The 9416-nt window shown below is 34.1% G+C and overlaps 1 pseudogene; it reads right to left on the bottom strand.

Annotated features, from left to right (window-relative positions):
- Positions 1-7686: 7686 nt before the first annotated feature.
- LOC114540163 lies at positions 7687-8826 on the bottom strand (annotated as a pseudogene).
- Between the last annotated feature and the right edge of the window lie 590 nt (positions 8827-9416).

Here is a 9416-nt window from a genome sequence, read left to right as displayed (position 1 = left end):
AGATATTGAAAGCTAAATTCTTAAATATTGCTTTGCTGAACTTGAAATTCAGTAAGAATTGTTCAAAAGGGATTGACAAAGGATACAACAGAATATTAGACCAGCAGTTCATTTCATTTAGTTCAAAAGATGTGAAAACAATTGTCCAAATTAGCAATTTTTCCCTTATATGAGGTGTTAGATTTTTAAAGCTAAATTCTTTAATATTGATTTGCTGAAATTGAAATTCAGTACGAATCGTCAGAAGGAATAGACAAAGGATACAACAGGATATTAGACCAGCAGTTCATTTCATTCAGGTCGAAAAATTTCAAACCAATTGTCCAAAATAGCAATTTTTCCCTTATATGAGATGACAGATTTTGAAAGTTAAATTCTTTAATATTCATTTGCTAGATTTCAAATTGAGCAAGAATGTTCAGAAGGGATTGGCAAAGGATACAAACTAATATTACACCAGCAGTTCATTTCAATCAGGTCAAAAAATTTGAAACCAATTGTCCAAAATAGCAATTTTTCCTGTATATGAGATGTCAGATTTTGAAAGCTAAATTCTTTAATATTGATTTGCTGAACTTGAAATTCAGTAAGAATGTCCAGAAGAAATTGGCAAAGGATACAACAGAAAATTAGACCAGCAGTTCATTTCATTCAGTTCAAAAAATTTGAAAACCATGGTCTAAAATAGCAATTTTTCCCTTATATGAGATGTCAGACATTGAAAGCTAAATTCTTTAATATTGATTTGCTAGATTTGAAATTCAGTATGAATGTTCAATAGGGATTGACAAAGGATACAACAGAATATTACACCAGCAATTCATTTCATTGAGTTCAAAAAATTCAAAACAATTGTCTAAAATATTGATTTGCTAGATTTCAAATTTAGCAAGAATGTTCAGAAGGGATTGACAAAGCATACAACAGAATATTAGACCAGCAGTTCATTTCATTCAGGTCAAAAAATATGAAACCAATTGTCCAAAATAGCAATTTTTCCCTGATATGAGATGTCATTTTGAAAGTTAAATTCTTTAATATTGATTTGCTGAACTTGAAATTCAGTAAGAATGTTCAGAAGGGATTTGCAAAGGATACAAACTAATATTAGACCAGCAGTTCATTTCAATCAGGTCAAAAAATTTGAATCCAATTTCCAAAATAGCAATTTTTCCCTTATATAAGATGTCAGATATTGAAAGCTAAATTCTTAAATATTGCTTTGCTGAACTTGAAATTCAGTAAGAATTGTTCAAAAGGGATTGACAAAGGATACAACAGAATATTAGACCAGCAGTTCATTTCATTTAGTTCAAAAGATGTGAAAACAATTGTCCAAATTAGCAATTTTTCCCTTATATGAGGTGTTAGATTTTTAAAGCTAAATTCTTTAATATTGATTTGCTGAAATTGAAATTCAGTACGAATCGTCAGAAGGAATAGACAAAGGATACAACAGGATATTAGACCAACAATTCATTTCATTCAGTTCAAAAAATTTGAAAACCATGGTCTAAAATAGCCAATATTGCCCAATATGAGGTGAAAGATTTTAAAAGCTAAATTCTTTAATATTGATTTCCTAGACTTGAAATTCAGTAAGAATGTTCAGAATGGTAAAGGATACAACAGAATATTAGACCAGCACTTCATTTCATTTAGTCAAAAAAATTTCAAAACAATTGTCCAAAATAGCAATTTTTCCCTTATATGAGATGTCAGATTTTGAAAGCTAAATTTTTTATTATTGATTTGCTAGACTTGAAATTCCGTATGAATGTTCAGAAGAGATTGGCAAAGGATACAACAGAATATTAGACCGGCAGTTGATTTCATTCAGTTCAAAAATTTTGAAAACCATTGTCTAAAATAGCAATTTTTCCCTTATATGAGATGTCAGACATTGAAAGCTAAATTCTTTAATATTGATTTGCTAGACTTGAAATTCAGTATGAATGTTCAAAAGGGATTGACAAAGGATACAACAGAATATTACACCAGCAATTCATTTCATTGAGTTCAAAAAAATTCAAAACAATTGTCCAAAATAGCAATTTTTCTTTTATATGAGGTGTAAGATTTTGAAAGTTAAATTCTTTAATATTGATTTGCTAGATTTTTTAATTGAGCAAGAATGTTCAGAAGGGATTGACAAAGCATACAACAGAATATTACACCAGCAGTTCATTTGATTCAGGTCAAAAAATTTGAAACCAATTGTCCAAAATAGCAATTTTTCCCTTATATGAGATGTCAGATTTTGAAAGCTAAATTCTTTAATATTCATTTGTTGAACTTGAAATTCAGTAAAAATGTTCAGAAGGGATATGCAAAGGATACAAACTAATATTAGACCAGCAGTTCATTTCAATCAGGTCAAAAAATTTGAAACCAATTTCCAAAATAGCAATTTTTCCCTTATATGAGATGTCAGATATTGAAAGCTAAATTCTTTAATATTGCTTTGCTGAACTTGAAATTCAGTAAGAATGTTCAAAAGGGATTGACAAAGGATACAACTGAAGATTAGACCAGCAATTCATTTCATTGAGTTAAAAACAATTTGAAAACAATAGTCCAAAATAGCAATTTTTCCCTTATATGAGGTGTCAGATTTTGAAAGCTAAATTCTTTAATATTGATTTGCTAGATTTCAAACTGAGCAAGAATGTTCAGAAGGGATTGACAAAGGATACAACAGAATATTAGACCAGCAGTTCATTTCATTTAGTTCAAAAGATGTGAAAACAATTGTCTAAAATAGCAATTTTTCCGTTATATGAAGTGTCAGATTTTGAAAGCTAAATTCTTTAATATTGCTTTGCTGAACTTGAAATTCAGTAAGAATGTTCAAAAGGGATTGACAAAGGATACAACTGAAGATTAGACCAGCAATTCATTTCATTGAGTTAAAAACAATTTGAAAACAATAGTCCAAAATAGCAATTTTTCCCTTATATGAGGTGTCAGATTTTGAAAGCTAAATTCTTTAATATTGATTTGCTAGATTTCAAACTGAGCAAGAATGTTCAGAAGGGATTGACAAAGGATACAACAGAATATTAGACCAGCAGTTCATTTCATTTAGTTCAAAAGATGTGAAAACAATTGTCTAAAATAGCAATTTTTCCGTTATATGAAGTGTCAGATTTTGAAAGCTAAATTCTTTATTATTGATTTGCTGAACTTGAAATTCAGTACGAATCTTCAGAAGGGATAGACAAAGGATACAACAGGATATTAGACCAGCAATTCATTTCATTCAGTTCAAAAGGTTTGAAAACCATGGTCTAAAATAGCCATTATTGCCCAATATGAGGTGAAAGATTTTAAAAGCTAAATTCTTTAATATTGATTTCCTAGACTTGAAATTCAGTAAGAATGTTCAGAAGGTATTGACAAAGGATACAACAGAATATTAGACCAGCACTTCATTTCATTTAGTTCAAAAAATTTCAAAACAATTGTCTAAAATAGCAATTTTTACGCTGGCCCACAAGGGTCACGGCAAATTTACTAAATCTGCGGCACACTGATCCTATTTCACCTAAAAAAATCATAATATAAACAATCTCACGACAAAAGCAAGCTAAATGTAATACACATGCAAGCGCCAGGGCAAAATCATACTAATTTCACGGCAAAACCACGCTAAAATCAAGGCGGAAGTAAAATGCACCGCGCCGGCGGAAGTAAAATGCACGGCGGATGTAAAAAAACAAAGACAGAAGTTGGATAATTAGCGCAAACATTTCGTGATTCATTTATTGTGCTGAAGGTTTCCAAAGTTTCATAAATAGTTTAAATTTGCATTTTAATATGTTTTGTTCGAATTGATACCATACTTGACAGATATTGGCCAATTTTTCATCTATGTTTCACGATTAACGCCGAAGTAATTACGAAAGTTAAATTAATTTGATTTCAAGACTACAATGCCTCAGGGACTTTTTTAACATATATATGTGGGGGGCCAAGGCCCCCCACCCCTCGTGTTGGCCCCCGTCTAAAATAACCTTTTCTACCACTATTTACCTCTTAGAGTATATTGTTAATTGTGTATTGTGTTAAAAACTCAAATTCTCTAAATTTCTAGGTTAGTGCCAGAATTTGTTACCGGTGGCCAGTTGTTTACTTCGTGTATATTCAAGTAAAATGCATTACTTTTTAAATTTAGTGCCAATACTTTCACTAATCACTTATTAGACAAACTCATAGTTTACCTGATTTCAACATCAAAAATTTCCCTGAAATTAGAACAATAAATATTGCATGGGGGTGTTAGACCCCCCTATAGCTACGGCCCTGCTGACCAGCCTCCTTTGTGAAATCGCAACAGACCTCTTGCTCTTTTTTGAGTGGGTCTATGATATATTCTTTATTTTTATTGCTTAGATACTCAAGTGGTGAGCAATCATGGTGGAAAATTGGGTAGCCAGTTTGGTCGTGTTCAAAGCTTTGTTGATTACAAGAACAGCAGGGGTAAACCAACAAAGGCAACACTCAACAAAGGCAACACTCAACAAAGGACAAAAACAAAAAAGAATCAGCAAAGAGGAGAAAGAAGTTGTAATAAAAATTGGTTTGATGGCTTGGGACTCATCCGAGGCAAAACTAAAAGAGAGGGGCGGGCTAAGCGTGTGGCACTGAGAGTTTCGGCCTCGGCAAACTATGAAATACTGCTAAAAAACGCCATTGATAAGTGGAAGCATTTCTGGAAAAATTTATTTCAGGAGGATAAAAATTATACTCTTCTTTTAGAAGATGGTCAAGAAGCAAAATTTTTACCTGGTTCTAGTCAGGAAGCTTTTCATCTTAAAAGGTATAAAGAAGAGCTTATGAAAGATTACAAACAAATAACATTATATCTTTGCACTATTGAAGATTTTAGCTGTAGTGAAGGAGTTTGTTTCAACCAGTCAGAAGATGAAATGTTCGACATACCTGAAGAGAAAGAAAAACCAAATAACTTGGATGATGGTGAAGGCCCTTCTGGTGTCTCCGTGTGGGTTCCTTCAACTCAAACTGGAAGGGTCAATAAAGAGGTAAACCACAACGAATATGCTAAATATTATATCTGGTTTGATATTTATACAGATAGAATGAGTTAATCCAGTATGTTTACCCAAAATGAAGTGTCAACCTTGACTATATATGGAGATGTCCATTTCCACGATGAACTTAATCTATATGCTTAATTCAGTATCCACCCGAGGGTATCAGTATACTGGGCAATATTTTGTATATATTATGCCTCCCATGCAGTGTAGCATGAGATACGAAAAAACATTCCTTTTCCGAGTAAAGACAGCCTTCTTAATAAATATTATCACAAAATCCACAAAATAAAATAAAGTACATAATATAATTATAGATCTTTAATGTTGTGGCGATACTAGAATGACTAGATACGAACAAATAGTGCTCGACATGATCAAGATATATATGTGAAAATAATATACAGTCCACAGCAAAGACGCCATTTCTTGAATGTAACAATTAAGAAATAGAAAACATTTTCCGTGTTTCTATTCAGTTATAGAAACACGCTTCTCGACCAATCAGCACGCGCATACTATAAATGTTATATTATAACTAAAAGTAGTGCATAATAAAACAGTCTATTGTGACTCGATACAAAACAAATTAATGCTGCTAATGTAAACGAACTGACAAAATTTTGTTCTTCAATTCAAAGGTATGCATAAGTGATTCGGACGATGAAATTGTACTGGATACGACTTCGAAACGCCAAAGAAAAAGCGTTGATAAAGCTGATCGAGACCAAATTACGAATGACGAGAAACTTGCTTTGTCTTTGCAACATGAATCGAAGTTGAACTTGAAAAAGAGGAGAGTCAGGAGACAGAAGTTACCAACGAAAGCGGGACATCATTCACAGATGAATGTCACGTGATTTCCTCCTTTGAAGAAAGAGTAATTTCAAATGGGAAAGATTCAGTATTTATTGTTATCCAGAGAAAAGCACAGTTAGAAAAAAAGTTGAAGCTTTAGCAAAGAGCAACAAATAAACTTTCGCCAGAACATGTTCTTCACATAAGATTCTTAGGCGAGGAAGGTATTGCCACCGGAGCATTAGCAAAAGAATTTCTAACTGAAGTAATTTCGGACATTAGCACAAAGTTTTTTCCTGATGGGAGTCCGCGTCACTCAACGAATGATATACACAGTGGCAATTTCAAAGCTTGCGGTGAATTAGTAAGTGTTAGCTTAGTGCAGGGTGGGCCGCCACCATGCTTTCTCGATGAGAAGGTTTATCAAACTTTCATCACAGATGAGGAGGTAGATTTTACCAGCCGAAGTTTAGTCGAACATTTAACCATAAAAGAAAAGGAACAGCTTGATTTCATTAGAAAAGATCTTATTAACAACCAGGACATGATAATAGATCATGGGTACACTGGCCAAATAAATGAAGAAAATGTTGAGTCAATCATCGCTTCTGTTGTTGTAAGCTTCATGAGCAGAAGAATCTTGTGTCTCAGAGAATTCCGAAAAGGATTAAACCTCTATGGGCTTTCTGATATAATTTGTCGGTACCCCCAGGTTACGTACAAGCTGTTTGTTTTTGGTCAGCAAGAACCAGTAGATGCTAATTACGTGTTATCATTGCTTAAACCGCAATTTTCTGATGAGGAAGAAACAGACGTCTTGAAGAAGAGGCCATGATGGATTATTTCCAAGACTTCCTCTTTGAGACCGAGGACGAAAAATTGAATGTAGATACAGAGATAATAGCTTGGGCTGATGATGAAGAGGTTTTGGGGAATGCTAATGCTAATGAGAATGAACCCGTTAGTGAAGACTACAGCTTGCAGGATATATCTCCAACTGGTGTTTTGGGATGGTTAGCGGCAGTTAAACATCGCGAGCTGGGAAGTGGAAATCGATCAATCCAAGTTTTCTTTGATCATGACTGCCTGAATCGAAATCCTGACCACTCGATCTGTTTTCCTACAATTGGCGCTTGTGGTCGTGTCCTGACACTTCCAGTAATGCACATGAAAACCCAAAAGAATTTCAGAGATGTCTTCCTTACAGCACTAAGTAATTCGCAAGCATTTGGAAAAAGATAGCACAACATGTGAATTCGTATGTGACAGAAGATTTGTAAATGTCTGGTACAGTAATTACGCGAAAAGTTTTGTTATGTTCTTACTACAACTTGTTAGTACATTTACATTTTGTTAAGATTTCCTTACTTACAGTTTCTAGATCCAATTTTATCTATTAAAACACAATTAACGCTCAAGTTGTTCCAGTTTCATGAAACCATGTTTTGCTGCACCATACGAACATGGTTGTTAGCAAGTTGCATGGAACAAGACAACATGGTTTCAGTAACTGTGAACAACTTAAGCGTTTTTACCCCTGCATTCAAAATGCTTCCTTAACCCTAACCCATATGATATATATATGTCATTTTCAACAGCATTTTTTGGTCGTTGTTGAAAGGAGATGTCGATTGCAAGTTGCAACTGCAATTCTCATTGCAAAAGAACTTTCAAAGCGACACCTTTCTTTATAATAACATGATTACAATATACCTATTCAATTGAAGCAAACATGTAATGTACATTTATTATATTACTATTATATTGATGTTGAACTGTGGAAAAGAACAATTAACCGCAATATTTTTATTATATTGAAATTTAAGATAATTTAACAGCCATTAACTGCAATTGTAGTCAAATTTTCATACAGTTGTAACCCTTGTCTCCAGTTTTCCGGCTGACAAAAGTTCAAAGTTCTCATAACATATTGAAAGTTTTCTTGGTATTCATTTTCGACTTCCCTCTCCACTAAATAGTCATTTGCTTATGTTAATTCATCATCCGTAACATTAACAAGCAACCCACTAATTCCTCCATGTAATTCAGGCAGGAAATATATCGAATTTGGTCTCCCTGAAATGGTGTCATGTCGAGATTTGCGTATGTAATGGGTATTCCAATGTTCTCTAACATCATTTAAACTGCTTTGAATTAAGTGCGAAAAGCAAAACCAGATGCATTCCGTATGAATCATATCGCCAGTGTTAAATTTATCTCGGTCGATCAAATCTTTGAAAAAATTTATCCACCAGTTGCTCCAGTTTTTTCTTAGAAATGACCACCATGATTTGATTCTTGGATTTGTTGGCGATGTAACGTAGTGGTGCGAATCTTCATCATCCGTAAAAAAACAGTGAATGCCAGCCATGGTGCCATTTTCCGTTCCAAGGTCGGTATTCAATTTACGTGGACACCCACCAAGCTCTATTACAGAATCAATATAGTATGCAGCAATATTATCTGGATAGTTATTGGAACGCGTCACATATAGCCAAATAACCTTTCGACTATACCCGTCGATACAGCCGTGAATGGGAAAGCCGTAAGGTTTCAGCTTATCATAGCCATCAGCATGCCAGACACTATTTGGGCCAGGAGAGTGGTACTGCCGCCTTCGTAGTCTATGCACCTTTCTTTCCTGAACTCCCTCTGGGTCAAGTTCTTGCATTAATTGCTGAACAACAAGACGAGGAACAACTATACCTCTCAGTTTAAGATTATGCCACATTGATCGATATCCAACACTAGAATCCGGTCCGTCTAATAGTTCCTCTATAGTTTGTCTAACTAAATTAATGTCGTAATTTACGTTTTTGCGCGCCAAATTCATATCCTTGAGCCTTCTCTTTAACATGCTCTTACTTATTTGAATTCCATATTCCACTCTCAGTAAACCAACAATCTCCTCATAACTATATCCTTTATAAAATAAGTATTCGATTTTTTCTCTTTCGTCCTCGTCCGACATTTTGCTTTGATATTTCAATTTTGCTAAGCCACCTTCGTTTACATCCGCCGTACGCTATATTTCCGCCGCGGAATTAGCGCGATTTTGCCGCGGAATTATGTGCGGTTTTGCCGTCGACTTAGCACGATTTTGCAGTGAAGTTAGAGTGTCTTTGCCGTGTATTAAATTTAGCGCGTTTTTGCCGTGAAGATTAGCTTGCTTTTGTCGTGAGATTGTTTATATTATGATTTTTTTTAGGTGAAATAGGATCAGTGTGCCGTAGATTTAGTAAATTTGCCGTGACCCTTGTGGACCACCGTAAATTTTTCCCTTATATGAGATGTCAGACATTGAAAGCTAAATTCTTTAATATTGATTTGCTAGACTTGAAATTCCGTATGAATGTTCAAAAGGGATTGACAAAGGATACAACAGAATATTACACCAGCAATTCATTTCATGAGTTCAAAAAAATTCAAAACAATTGTCCAAAATAGCAATTTTTCCCTTATATGAGGTGTCAGATTTTGAAAGCTAAATTCTTTAATATTCATTTCCTAGACTTAAAATTCAGTAAGAATGTTCAGAAGGGATTACGAAAGCATACAACA

Source organism: Dendronephthya gigantea, unplaced genomic scaffold (genome assembly GCF_004324835.1).
Source record: "Dendronephthya gigantea isolate DGI-Jeju-01 unplaced genomic scaffold, DenGig_1.0 000222F, whole genome shotgun sequence".
NCBI classification, from domain to species: Eukaryota; Metazoa; Cnidaria; class Anthozoa; order Malacalcyonacea; family Nephtheidae; genus Dendronephthya; species Dendronephthya gigantea.
The sequence above is the reverse complement of the archived record's forward strand: the minus strand, read 5'-3'. Positions and strand labels throughout refer to the sequence as shown.